We start from the raw sequence: 14,985 nt of genomic DNA, 5'->3' as shown, positions 1-14,985 counted from the left end.
GGTACTGTCATGCTGACTGGGCAAGTGCACCCACTTGCCAGTCCCTAAACCTTCCCTTTGCTTCATATCAGTCACCCCTATGGTAGGCCCAAGGGCAGGGTGCATTGTAAGTATAAGGTAGGACAAGCCCTGATATGTGTAGCATGTCCTAATAGTGAAATATAGCCAGTTTCGGTTTTCACTATTGCAAGGCTACCTGTTCTCCATAGGCCAGAATGGGCTGTTAGAGTTATTACATTTTATAATCCTAACTGTCTTAGAGAACATGGTAGAAATTTGAGTTTAGTATGCCTGGACTCAGAATAATAAAATACACCTTTTAGTGAAGTTGGTTTTAATATTCTGTGTTTGCAAATACCACTTTTAGAAAGTAGGTATTTCCTTGTCTAACCATACAAACCTGCCTCTGCTAGGTTGTGTATTCCTATGTCTGGTTTTGTGAGTGACAGGGCTCGGGAATTCCAGGGGACAGGCTGAGTCACCCGGTGGTAAATAGAGAGATCTGCATCTAGATGGGAGGGAGGAGTTGCACCTGAACCTTGAATAGGGCTGTGCCTGCCTTCCACAATGCTGGCTCCGCCCCCTGGGGAGCGGCTGACGTCTCTGCCCTGCACACTGAAAGGAGAGAAGGAGCCCTGTAAACAAAGTGCTCCAGGACTGTACTTGCCTTCCACAATGCTGGCTCCACCTCCTGTGGGGCGTCTGATGTGCATGCGCTGCACTGTGAAAGGAAAGGAGAAGTCTGGTAAACAGAGTGCTTCAGAACTGGTTTGGACCAGGCAAAGGCCCCTCTCCCCTCAGAGAACAAAAGATTTCGGGGTATAAATATTGGGACCCTGGTCCCATGAAATTAGATCACTTTGGACTGCAAGAAGAAATCTTTACTGAGGAGAGGAACCTCAAGAAACTAAGGAGAGACGATTCCCACGCTTAAGTGCTACTTTGGGGAATTGGCCTGCATTGGTTGCCTTACTGCCAAAGCAAGGAGAAAGTAACTTTGTGTACTTTGCTTTCAAGTTGTGAAGGATCTCCAAGGGCTTGGAAAAGAGCTTGCCTCCTGCTGAAGTCTCAGGGACAACAGACTTCACCTCCCAGCTCCCCAGAGTTCTTTGGAAGTGCCTGCTGCTCCTTTTGGGCTTTCTGAGGAACTGCCTGTCGCAAAGAGCTGGACTTAACGAGAAGAAGCGTGTCACCGTTGCTGGGCCTGCTGCCGCAACTCCGAAGGAGGGTGTCGCCCTGGAACTATCGCACTGCACTGCATCGGAGAGAAGCGTGTCGCAACGGAGAGGAAGCGCGTCTTCGTCGCTGCTGCTGCCAACGCAACTCTGAAGGAGGGTGTCGCCGCTGTAGCTGTCGCACTGCACCGCATCAGGAGAAGAATCTCGCAACGAGGTCAGAGCGTGTCGCCATCGCTCTGCCTGCTGTCGCAACTCCAAAGGAGGGTGTTGCCGCGGGAACTGTCGCATTGCACCGCATCGACCAAGAGCCCCTCGCATTCCCGAGAAGCGGGCCATCGAAGCTGCTGCCATTGCAGCTTCACGCACCGTGGGAGAAGAGCATCGCCGCTGGAGCTGTTGCCATTGCATCATAAGGGTGTCGCCGCTGCAGTTCACGCATCGAACCGAGGACTTCTTGCATCCCCGAGAAGCGTGCCGCATCCGGAAGATCTTCACGTCTTTATTTCTTTGTATCTGAACTTTGCCGCATTTCCCTTGCTGCGACATTCGCATGTTGTGGAAGCGCAACGCAACTTAAGGTACATTGCCGCAGAGTGTCGCAACTTAAGGTACATTACCGCAGAGTGTCGCATCTAAGAACTGAACTGAACTAAGCTCAAATCTACCATCTTAAAGTAATCTTATTGTGTATTTTTGTTGTTTATGGTCTTGTGGTAACTTTATATAAAGTCTACTTATTTTTTATATAAAACCTGTAATGTCTCCATTTGTAGTGTTGTCAATGGGTTACTGTATGTGGTCACAACTGCTTAACTTACAACGCCTCTGAAGTAAAGCCCTTCTGCTCGTGCCAAGCTACCAAGGGGGTGAGAAGGGGTTATTTTAGGAGTGTAATCCCCTTATCCTGACTGGAGGAGAGGGTCCCTATTTGTCACACGTACCTACCTGTGCCAACTAGAGCCCCCCAAATCTAACACCTTCGAAATGGGATTGTGGAATTGTGTTTTTTGGGCGGTGTTTTGGATGTTGGGGAGCATGCGGAGAAAAATAAGCAGAGTCATTGGAGGCAATGTAATTGAGAAAAGAATTGTGATAAAAAAGAAGGTTCTTATGAAAAATGGTTATAAAGGTGATGGGTCTTAAAATTCGAAAAATATTGTATAATGTTAATGGTGTATCCAACAAACAAAAGTATGGGGTGTTAATTGAGTGGCTTACTTCTTTTTTTCAACAAGTTTTATTGCTTCAGGAGACCCATCTTAAAACCAACTCACCAAAGCTTTTTATTCCTAAATACTAATACAAAACATATTTTGCTTTAGCCGGGTTGGCAGTGAGGGGGGTAGTGGTGTATCTTGGACAAGCGGTAGAATGGGAGGATATAAAAGCTTGTTGTGATCCTAATAGTAGACGGATCTGGATTACAGCCTGGCTAAATGGCAATTCATTAAACCTAGTGAACTATTATGCCCCGATAGTGGATGACCCAAAAGCAATCATGCAAATAAACGAGGTGGCCATGGGAGCAGATGGCCCTATTATCATGGGAGGGGATTTTAATTTTAATTCCCTTAACTCATACTTCACTTTAGTCAACTGCATATCTACTGAGATTTTGGTGGAGCATTTTGATTTTATAAAAAAGAGGCGGGCAGATTCCATCAATTTTTAAGAATCAACAATTGTAAGTTTGTCAAGAAGGGGAAGAACCCAAGAGACGTAAATTCATATCGGCCAATCAGCTTCTTTAATATTAATTGAAAACTGTTTATTAAAATTTGGGCTAATGTATCACCTCGATAGCTCAGAAGTTAATTTATATGGATCAGACTGGGGTCGTGGCCGGCAGGTTGATGTTTCTAACACAGGTTTTTTTAGTTTAAGCACTCAATGTTTTTAATGTGAACCAGATGACTGCTGTGATAATGATAGCAGATGCTTAGAAAGAATTCATTCAAGTAAATTGGGATGCTCTTTTATTTGCCTTGTGAGATTCAGATTTTCCTCTACAGTTTATCAAAATGCTCTGCTGTATATATATATAGGCACTCAGGCAAAAGTTTTTATAAATTCAAATTTGGCAGGAATGGGTGAAATAAATAGGGTAGCTTGCCAGGGCCTCTGCCCTGTTTACTGTATTATTTACTGGCAGCTAGCATCATGGCTAATATGGGTATAGAGGCACCAATAGCGGGAATGTTCAAGCATAAATTATTTGCGGATGACATAATACTTTATCTCAGGCTAGAAAAACAAAATAATGAAACGATACTGTCAGAGTTTGAGCAGTTGCAAGCAGCAGTTACAAGCAATTGGGGGATATAAAATCAACCATAATAAGACAGAATTGCTTTTATTTAATACACCTCTTAGTACTCTTACTTTTAATCTCCAGCAACAAGCTTCCAATCGAAACCCAATTCGCTATTTGGGGATAAAAGTAACTAATCAATATACAGAACTTTATAAATTACACTATGACGTGATGATGAAAAAGATCAAAGACTTGTTGGAAGGATGGGCATTTCTTCCTCTTACATTAATAAGGTGTGTTGCTTTGAAAAAAATGTCTATCATACCCTTGTTGATTTCTCTTTTTACTAATGTCCAGATCAAAATTAATATTTAGTCTCCTCCCCAATAACAACTGCTCTGTATAGGACAATGATGAGGAGGGTTAGAAACTGGTATAGATCCCTGTAGAGTCAAGGGGAGTGCCACTTGGTGAAAAGGTTCTTAGAAAAGATCACACTGACAAAGCACTGCACTTTTTCCGTGGTTGAATGGCAGGCGATCTTGATATCAGGAAACAAGACCTTAAGAGCTTCCAACTTTAAGAGAATGCATTTTGAAGCGTGTTGGATGGCATATTACAGTCCTAAAGCCCTCCATAAAATTTATACAGAGCCAGAGCAACACTGCTTTTGCTGCAGGCAGCTAGGGGGTGTCAAGAAGTTACATACTTTTTTTACCTGTCTAATGAATGGTTGTGCGGTTCTGGGAAGAAGTATTTGATCCTTTAAATCGAGGATTGCACAGGCGGATTGAACCAGAGGCAGGGGTGACACTCTTTGGGTTTGTTAGGCAGAGGCAAAACCAAACACTAAAAAAGGAGATGATATATTCATTGCTATTACTTCTGTAGTTGTTTGATCTTGCAGAATAGGAAGACATCTAGCGTGCCAATATTTCTGGAGTGGTACAAGATGAGTTGAACCCAGATGTTTGAGGATGCATACGCAAAAAGGGTTGGTAGTCCCTATAGATTTAATGCTTCTTGGCTATTTATGAAGGGGATTGAAAATGAAGCAGAGTAAGATCTTGTAATACGGCTCTGGATAGCCTATTTAGCCATGGAGAAATATACTATACAGGAATATCAAAATGTCCATATTATTAGGCACAATGGCACATTTGCGAAAAACGTATCAGTGTATGGAAGGTCTACTTTTAAATAAGATGGTTTTATGAAGAGATCGGGATGGAAACTCAACGAGATGCATCTTGAATACAAATGGCTTGCTGCTAAACCTAGCACATTTGTACTTTATTGAAAGTATACCAAAGTACTTGTCAAACACTATAGCGAGATGACAAAATGTAGGCACATCGGCACTTTGCTGAGGGAGAAATTAACAGCCTATTGTGATGATGAAATGACGATAGTTAATGTTGTCTACAAACATAACGTATGAAAGGTTAACTTTTAAATAAGATGCTTTCATGAAGATATGGAGATGGAAAATCTATGAGTTGCACTTTGAATAGTATGGTTGACTTCTAAATTTAGCATTATTTATTTAAAGTATACAGGACTATTTGTTGAACACTATGGCAGCGTGATTATATCTATATGTTTTTTTCGTATTTTTTTTGCTTGTTTGTTTTGTCACATTAGCACTTTGTTGAGAAAAAATAGGGATCTTCTGCAATGATTAAATGACTACTATTAATATTGTGTTTTATGGCCGGCCCTATATATCTGCTTAGTAAAAATTAAAATATATGTTTTGAGCTGTGGGGTTTATCGATGCATACTGTTTTTATTATATAACCATTTTACACATTTGTATATTTTTAATTAAACTTGTATTTTTATTTTATGTTATTATCTTTAGAAACTTTAAAAGTTGGTTTCTTACTTTCTGTGGGGTATTGGTTCTGCACATTATTGTTATTAGTGATATACATTTAGATGAAATGGGGGGCCCAAGTCATATATTTTTGTTTACAGTTTGACGTGCTTTAATTGTAGTAACATATTGGGTTAACAATACTATATAAACTTGAATGGCAATTATTGTTTAATTAAGAAACATTCAACTTATGATCATGGTCATTATTAATACACGCATTTTCCCCAATGTTTGGGAACTGGAGTAAGAACAGCGTAACTCAAGCTTGAATAGAAAATCTGTCCACCACCCCATATTTGCATTTTACCCAATATTTTGTGTGCCTAGGATAATAATAGTAAATCTGCCCCATCCAACACATATGCACTTTCAAAATGTTTTTGGGACTGGTGTTTGAATGGTTCATCTGACCTGCACTCCCCATGTACTCACCTTTACCACTTTAAGTAGGGCTGGACTTAGAACAGTTACATTGTCCCATCCCCAATATGAATACTTTCCCCAATGTAAGTGGGACTTGAACTAGTCTGTTAAATAGACCCTTCCGCCCAAATAATATATGCACTTTCGCAATGTTGTTGGACAGGAGTGGCAACCCGACATGCCTCTCTTCCTATTTCATTATATGTGATATGTTTATACAACTTTAGAAGCAAACACAGCCCAGTGTTAGAAAATCTAAACCCTCTGGCAAAAGTGCAGGTTTAACAGTTTACTAACCGAGGCATGTGATCTGGCGGACTGTAACCCACCAATCCTCTACACACTGTACATTACTTTAGGATGGTGCAATGCTCAGTTCTGTGAGACTACAGAATTATTTCTATTTTTAGTGAGTTTCTAAGCTCTTTTCCCCATGGATGGACGCACATAAGAAAATCCAAACTACATATATAAAAAATACGTTATTACAAAGGAATGCCCTAATCTAGTGCAGATTATATGTTTAATGTAACTTTAAAAATGGACACAACATTGGCAATGAACGTGATTAATATATAAATAGTAATAAAAAGAACTGTAATAATGGGAGGGTGTTCAACAAATCATTGAATCGCATGATAACATCATTCTTTCATAAGCAGCACATCCTTGATAGCAAAGTGTCCATCTAAATTTCTAAGGAGGACATTAGCCCACATACCTTGGCTGAAAAAAAAGGATTGTTGACAGTTAGCTTCTGTGCTTTCAGAAGGTCACTCTCTGTCTCAGTTGAGGCTACTGAACATCTAATGTCCTGGCTCTGTTGAGCCAAAGGCCTTCGCTAAGAATATTTGCAGCGCAGCTAGCATGAAGCTCCCAGTATACAATGAACATGCCTCTGTGCTAAATATATGTCTATAGCAGGCCTAAATACACTCTTTATGATTATTATGAAAAGACCAGACCTTGTGATGAATGTTGTAAACTGCATGAAGTTGCATATGAATTCTGTTCCACGTTGAGGCAATTCTATCATACATTATAAATCACATTAATATATCTATATGAATAATTGATAAACTATAATAAACAAACGTTATATGGCGTACATGTTCAGCCCATACTAAATGAAGTACATAGTTAAAAATGAAAAATATGCTCACAAATGCACTCATTTTTTTAATGCAATGGGTGTGCATAAGCAAAAAACGTGAAGCACATCACATGATTTTTTTTTCCAATGTATGTTGAATTGGAATTAGAATAGTCAATCTGAACACTTTTCACTGTATGAATTATCCCCTTATTATGTTGGACTGGATTTAGAACAGGAAAGCTCATGCCTGGCCCAAAATGTTTCATTTAAATGTTTAGAGGACTGGAGATATCAATGTATGTTTTGCTATTTTCTTTTGCTTGGCTTTATTTCTGGTATACTGCCTTTTAAAAACAATGTATGTAAATATATTTAGTTTATACATTTTTGGAAAAATTCATATTCAACAATTTAATAGGCAAATATATATAGTAGTAAAATACATTCAGAATACATGTTCATATTTGCATGCTTTTACATAAGGTAACATTCATCGTTAGTTACATGTGTTCATATTGTCAGTGAGTTCTTTTAAAGAAAACTACATATATGTAAAAGCTGTTAATAACATTATTACTTTCTTGCATATTGCAATTTCGATATTGTGGTACAATATATGTTTGAACTTCCTATTGTGTCTATGTAAAGTCATTATTTTTGGTGTCAATAGTGATACATGTGCACCAAAATTTCTTTGTGGTCCCATTTTCTGATAAACAACCAGTAATAATATTGCATTTATTTATGTGGTTATTAGGCATGGAGTTGTAGTTAGAGCAACATGTTAAACTTTGCTCTGAGTTTGCATTTCCATCGAACTAATTTTGCTGTTAAATTGTTTTTTTCTGCTTTTAATATATTTATTGATATACATTAGATTTACTACTTTCTTTTACTAGGTATGGTCGAATGGATCGTGGAAGTGCTTCACTTGACAAAGCTTTCAGCAGTGAAGCAATGGGTGACTGCCAATGCTAAATGGGCAGTATACACACATATTATCATACAGAAAATAGGAGTGTGTCTCCTTAATGTGAGCACTTAGACAGCTGTTAGACCTGACAGCCTTAGGGTGGTCTTCCTCACAACCTTTTACCTTCCTCCTCCACTGTTTCTGAATTTCTTTTTGCTGGTATTAGGACTCTGCACACTTTACCACTGCTAACCAGTGCTAAAGTGTTTGTGCTCTCTCCCTTAAACATGGTAATATTCCCTCATCCCCAATTGGCATATTGAATTTACTTGTGAGTCCCTACTAAAGTGGTAATATATGTTACCCAGGGTCTGTAAATTAAATGCTACCAGTCGGCCTGCAGCACTGATTGTGCCACCCAATCAAGTACTTCATTAACCATGTCTCAGGCCTGCCATATCCACATGGAGAAATAATCATTTTGCCAGGACCAAATTTTCCCTTGTAATACTTATCTGTCACCCCTAAGGTAGGAACTGTACAACCCAGAGGGCTGGGTGCAATGTATTTAAAAGGCAGGACATGACATTTTAAGTTTTACATGTTCAGGTGGTGAAAAACTCTAAAAATTTATTTTTCCTACTACAAGGCCTGTATCTCCCATAGGATAACGTTGGAATTACCGTATTACAGTTAAGTGTTTTTTCCAAATGGGAGGCTTTAACTGATTTCAGTTTGGTGTCGCTGGAATCCAAATTTTAAATCCTAACTAATGGTGAAGTTGGATATTAAATTATAATTCTGAAAATGCAACTTTTAGAAAGATGGCATTTTCTTGCTTTAGCCATTTGGTCCCTGTAGTCTGTCTGTGATCACATGACAGGCTGCAGTTAGAGGTTGGGCTTAGAGTATACCTCCAAGAAAGCCATACACATTGGGAGCTTAAGTGTGTCTTAATGGCCCATCTCTGGCAGGATGGGTGGGAGGAGCAGAGCACAGTCTGACCTACACTGAATAGTTTGTATCCTATCCACATACAAAGGGCTACATACCCTCCTGTAGTGAGTCTGGAGCCAGGGCAGGAAGGGAGGACATATGTGCTCTTCAAAGGCATGTCTTTGAAATCTCCCCAGTTTAAAGGCACCACTGGCCATCAGTACACTTATAAAACTGTGGATATTCTGACAGGACGATGGGCTGCTGTGCTACTGAAAGACTATCACTCTGCTGGACTGCACTCTGCTGGACTCTTGCTTTGTTGGGCTGATCTGTTGCCTGCTACCTGCTGCCTCTTTGCCTGGGTGAGATAAACTGGACCTGCATCACTTGACCCCAGAACCCAGAGTGACTTCAAGGGCTATGAGGCTGGCATCCTGATCTGAGGCCTCAGGGACATTCCAGGGCTCCAACCCCTGCACCTTGACTCTGCAATCTGTGAGTCTACTCTGCCGATTAGTGCCACCCTAGTCCTGGACCCTGGAGAGAGGGCCTAACATGCCTGCCAGCAGAACCAACACACCTTCTCTGCTGAGCATTTCCGAAGAGAACGGACGTATAGCTGCTGCTGCGTATGTTGGACCCGTTGAAAAAGAATTGCGTTTCCGCCACCTCCCGCATCTTGGACCGATGCATTGCTTTCAGAACTTCCACTGTGCGATGTTTTTTCCAGCACAACCTCCTTGCATCCCACAGCAACGGAAGCCTTGGCAATGGCGAAACTCCTCATCGCAGCTTCACCGCTCATCGGAACTGACGTGTCGCCTTTGCTGCTCCTCCCATCCTCAACATTGAACTTCACATCACAAGCCTCATTGACAGAATCCTCAATGTTGAAGCAACAGGACCTCACACTGCAGTCTCGCCACATCTCGGAATCGACGCATCTCCTGTGCGGCGTGATGCATCTTCTACGTGGATCCACGCAACGCTCCACACCCAGGATTTAAGGTACTGTTCAGTGGCTTAACTGGGTCCCTGTAGCCAGGACATGCTCCATCATGGTCGGGCTGAATGGCACGAAAAGATATCGCCAGTAGCGCTTTGTGATTCTTGCCCCTATATTTTACTATTAACTTTAAAAATCAATATCTTTAGTTCTACTGATTGGTTTTGTATCATTTTTGTCTTGTTTTATTTATTGAAGTCAGGCCTATTGTTCGAAAATGGTGTGGGATCTGCCTCTAATTTAGGCTTGACTACTCCATGCCAAGCACAGGCTAATTTACGGTATTCCTGCCTCTTATCCTGGCTCGTAATTTGGTTGCTGCTTGAACAGGACTCATGCTTTAGTCAACCAGTAACCTAATTTCTAACAACAGCCAAATAAGTTATTGCAATGGATGCAATGATTGACTGAAACTGAATAACTGATACTTCCTGCTTGAATGTGCCACTACAGATGGTAACAAAACATTTGCACATTCAGCCTAGATCCCGCTCCAGTAGAAATAGTCCATCATAAATTCCTTGTCCATATGCCCAGTAAATAAGAACCCAAACAATTGCAGTCCAACTTTAGCATTGTTGACTCTCATTAGTGAGAAACAACTTGAGTTTTTTTGGCACAGCCAGCAGAGACCCATGTAAAAAGGACATGCTTGAAAATGTGAGTCAAAAAGCAAAATATGTTTAAGCTGGACTGTCCCTATAAGGATGGGGAAAAGAATGATTCGTATATGGTTGGTCACTTATTGTAATGGCTCAATGAACGAAAATCAATGGACTGGAATGTTTCTCAGAGTAATTACCAGTGGCTCAGGTTACTTCAATCACATTTTTGTTTTTTCTCAGTGAGATAATATCAGAGCGATGGTAAGCCTAAAAGTGGGATTCATTCTTTCTTAAAACGAAACAAAAACTCATTGATGAGGTCCACAACACTAAATGGGCTATGGTTTAGAATGTTTCCATTCTGAGGAGATGTGGCAAAGCAGTTCAAGATCCAAGTGCTGCACCTTCCTGAATCATATAGTTGCTATCGTAATTCTGAGTATAATCTGAAAATCAAGTTCATAAATATTTATTCAAATTTCATTTTGTATGAATTTATGTTTCATTACAGTTTCTCTACAAATATCAAATGTTTCATTACCGAAACCCATTTCTTTTTCCTTGCAGCCTCTAAAAACCTTTATTTTTAGTCATTAACAATTTGTAAACTAAGGCCCATAATTATTGTATTTCACACAATTAAGCACTGTCTGAAACAGCCTAGTGTTGTATGGCAAAAAGGACACAAATTGTTTAACTCTACATTGTAAGACAATGGGCTATTACATGGGAAGGATGGGAGTCCTACCCTAGTTATTGGTCCAAAAATCGTGCCAGGTCAAACACACACTTTCAATAATTCAAAACGGGGCTTAGCACCTGGTAGCTATGGCACTGAACAGAGAGGCATAACCTAGGTAGATTAGCTAAGGAATTAGCATCACTAAAACAGGCAAAAAGTCAGAAACATAACTGTTTTTGGTTTTAAGACAAAAAGTGGTAAAAAGTTTTGATCTTCTGACTTAGGGTTTATTCCAGTGGGGCAAGGTTGAAGGATGTGTCTGGTGAGGCCCTCTCATGGTCAGATAACCACTGGATGAAGTCCAACAGAAACTGCTGATTTTGGCAGGAGAAGCTCAGACTGCCGCCAAAGTCCTCTCTTCAGTAAGATCCATATTTGGACTTTCACCAGGTCAAGAAGTCTAACTTCGGATTTAGCCTCTGTTTTGGAGCTCAACATCTTCTATCGGAGCAAGAATGAAGCTGTACCTGACAAACTCTTTTTGAAATACAACAACTTGGTCAAAAGGTCGCAATAAGGCTTGGGAAGTCTTGGAAGACCAGAATTTCACACTTTGTAGAGCACTTCCTCTTAGTCGAAGGCTCCCAGGACCTCAGGGACACACTGCAGCAGGGGCTATGAGCAAAGTCCAGTCCATAGTCCAGTTGTAACTGGTCCACTGGTCACTTCAGCAAAAGGCCAATTGTAGTTTTTGGTGCCTTGTATGCACATAGGTTGTTATCCAGTTGACCCTAGGGGTGCAAATGGTAGCCCTGGGTACAAGTGGGAGCAGTTATAGCTCAGATCAGACACAGCATGCTTCCTTGCCTAGCTGGAGAAATCCGAGCTCTAAAACAGAGACTAATGGGCCAATTTATATCTTCGCTGTGTAGGTACTCTGTGTCAATGGGGACAGAGTATCTATACCGCCAAGAAAATGATCTTCCCTCCCGATTTATTCATGGCAAAGACTACTAAGTCTTCTCTGCAATTAACCCCCTCTGATGGCCCTGGGGTGGCGCTGTGAGCAAAAGAACAATGGATTAAACTCAGATATATTGACTAGGGGAGAACGTCTGCATTCCGTACATCATCTGTGTGTCTTTTGCTTTTTCGTCCTAAGTGCGCCGGGTATGCCCAGACATGGGACCCGGGCTTACTGTGCCACTGGGTTCAAGCTAGCTTGGCTGATAAGGGGTGATGCCCCAAAACTGGTCCCAGGATGCTTGTTTCAAGTCCAGGTAGGACCTGACTTGGCAGTTCGATCTAGACTGTTCCCATGAGGGACAGGGTCAAGACTGAGTTGCATATGGCTGGGTGGCATGGAGAGCAAAAGAATGATTCTGGAATACCAGCCCCACAAGAATGAGGCCTACTTCCACATTGCAGATTGCAGGGCGTAAGGGGCAGAGACGACAGCCATCAAGTTGGGAGAGCCTTCAGAATCCCTCCCCTGTTAAGGCACACTAGCCTTTTGCAGGCTCCCTGTGCACCCTACTCTGGAGTGCTTCCCCACAGATGTTGCGGCAGGCTACCATTCCTGATCCCTGTGGGGGCCTGTTTACTCACTTCTACACCATCCAGAGGCACTGCTGGAGTAGCGGTGAAGCTGACTTTCTGTTACTGAGGGAACTGCATTTCACATTGTGTTCTAGGATCACAGGGGGCTCCCCCTCCATGGGGTATTGAGGCTGCCCCTCTCTGAGACGCGACCTGGGGTCACCGCCTTGCTGGTTTTGCTTGAACATTGCATTTTACCATGCTAGTGCCTCTTTTGTACAGAGTACTACCAACCAGCTGGATCCCCCTGTACTCCTCCGCACAGAGTATTATACTTTGATCATCCCTGCTCACCTTGCCCTCCCGTCACCATGTCAGAGTCTACTAGGCAGCTCCTTTTCACAGAGGAGGTCATGGGAAAGGATCCTAAGCCTGGGAAGGATGCAGACTTTTCCTCAGACTCCGCCCTGGATGTCATTCTCAGGGAACTTGGAAATCCTAAAACCACTCTCTCGCAAGTGACAGAGAACACCTCCAAAAACTCCTTCAATGACAGGCTGACCATGGCTGACTCCTGCCTGGGCCAGATCAATGAAAAAATAAGGGCCTCTATCGACTGGGAAAAAGATCACTGGCATCTCTTGAAGATAATTATGGCGCTGAAGGACCAGTCCACATGGGACAACATTTGGATTTCTAGGCTGCCGGAAAAGCTGAAAGGAGACAACATCGTGTGTTTATTGACCCGCTTCCTGACAGCCTCACTGGTCATTTCTTTAGCCCTCCCTTGGAGTTTCACAGGAACTGTAAACTCAGACCACTGCTCATTGAGGGCTGAGGCAGATTATTGCATGCTTTCTGAGGCATTAGCAGGCCAGAAAAGTAATACAAGTGGTGAAAAATAATGGTTCCTGAATGGCCCCCTTCCTCTTCTTGCCCCCTTCTGTTTTTTCCCTCCCCCAGAAGTCATAGACTTCCTTCCCTCATGCTTTCTTTGTAGACTTCGTCTGTGGGGGTCTATGACTTCACTCCATCACCTGAAGGTGATTCCATTGAACATGAATGGTCTCACTCAGTACACGAAATACCAGACTATCTTTAGTTATACTCATTCCTGAAGCCCAACATATCTGTCCTGCAGAAAACACATGTATCGGATAAGAAGAGTCAACAGCTCCATCAGGACTGTGTGGGATGGTAATACCAGGCATGCAAAGTCTATCCTGGGGTTGGTGAGGCTCCCTGAAACAAACTTTACAGCAGGGGCCGAGTTGCCATATTACTGGATAAGCATTTGCCAGCTAAAACCCTTTGGGTCTGGCATGACCCACATGGGCACTTTATCCACATTAAGGTCTCCCTTCATGACCAGGTCGTCCTTATGCCAGACCCATTCTAAGAAACCCACCTATGGAGCTCTAAACCCACAACAAAACTTCTCCAAGGGGGGTGATTGGAAGAAGTTGCCTGACCTCTTTATTGACAAACCCGACCAGCCCTTGTACCACAATACTATGGATAGTGGCCTTCTCTGTGATTTGGTGTCAGACTTCTCTCTAATGGATCTATGGAGACTGCTCCACCCCACTTCGAGGGACTATACCTACACCTCTGAAAGTGAATGCCACCAGGTCTACAATAGACTTCTTACTCCTCAGCACAGCACTGGTTGGCCACTTGGTAGAAGCAGCCATAATCCCCTTTGAGGTTTTGAATCATGACATAATTCAACTTTGTCTTTATTTGGGTGCAATCTGACCCCCTCCCCAAATTGGAACCTCAACCTTTTGTACTACAAAGCCCCCGCAGACAGGCAGCGGTTGCACTTTTACCTCCTGTTAATATTGAAAAAAAGTCAATGTCAATACTAATAATTATACGTTCATATATAAGAATGAAATTGCATCTTTATTGACAAATTTGCCTATTGTGAACTCCACTTCAACCCGACTCAGAAATACGTAGTTAGGCAGACCCTGAGACCCAGGCCTGAGTTCACTGATTGACAGATAACAGATGGGGTGGCCTGCAGCCAGCAGACAAACATGCAAACAGGATATCCCAAATCGATCCCACAGATAGGAGCAGCGATACCACAATGGTCCAGGAAAATTAACCCTATTAAAGCAGACATGGCCAGAGGGGTGTGCGGTTTTCCCAAATCGCCATTAGCTACTGTCCGCAATGTGTCTACGCAAGGTCGAGGCCTACCTGGATTTCTTATCCAATACCATGATTTATGGCTCCAACGACAGAGGTACACATTACTTACCAAAAAGGACCACCGGAAACATTTTATTGCATTCAATGAACTGTAAATTGAGACAGTCCTCAGACCCTATGCCTGTGACTGTGCTCCTAGCAAACACACTCTTCCTATTTTGCCTAATGCCTCTTGTCTTGTGTATGTTTAAGGTATTTCAGTTTCAAGCAACACTCCACACCTTCTTAGACACCAATTACAAGCC

Source organism: Lissotriton vulgaris, chromosome 4_1, assembly GCF_964263255.1.
Source record: "Lissotriton vulgaris chromosome 4_1, aLisVul1.2, whole genome shotgun sequence".
Lineage (NCBI taxonomy): Eukaryota > Metazoa > Chordata > Amphibia > Caudata > Salamandridae > Lissotriton > Lissotriton vulgaris.
Note: the sequence above shows the minus strand (reverse complement) of the source record.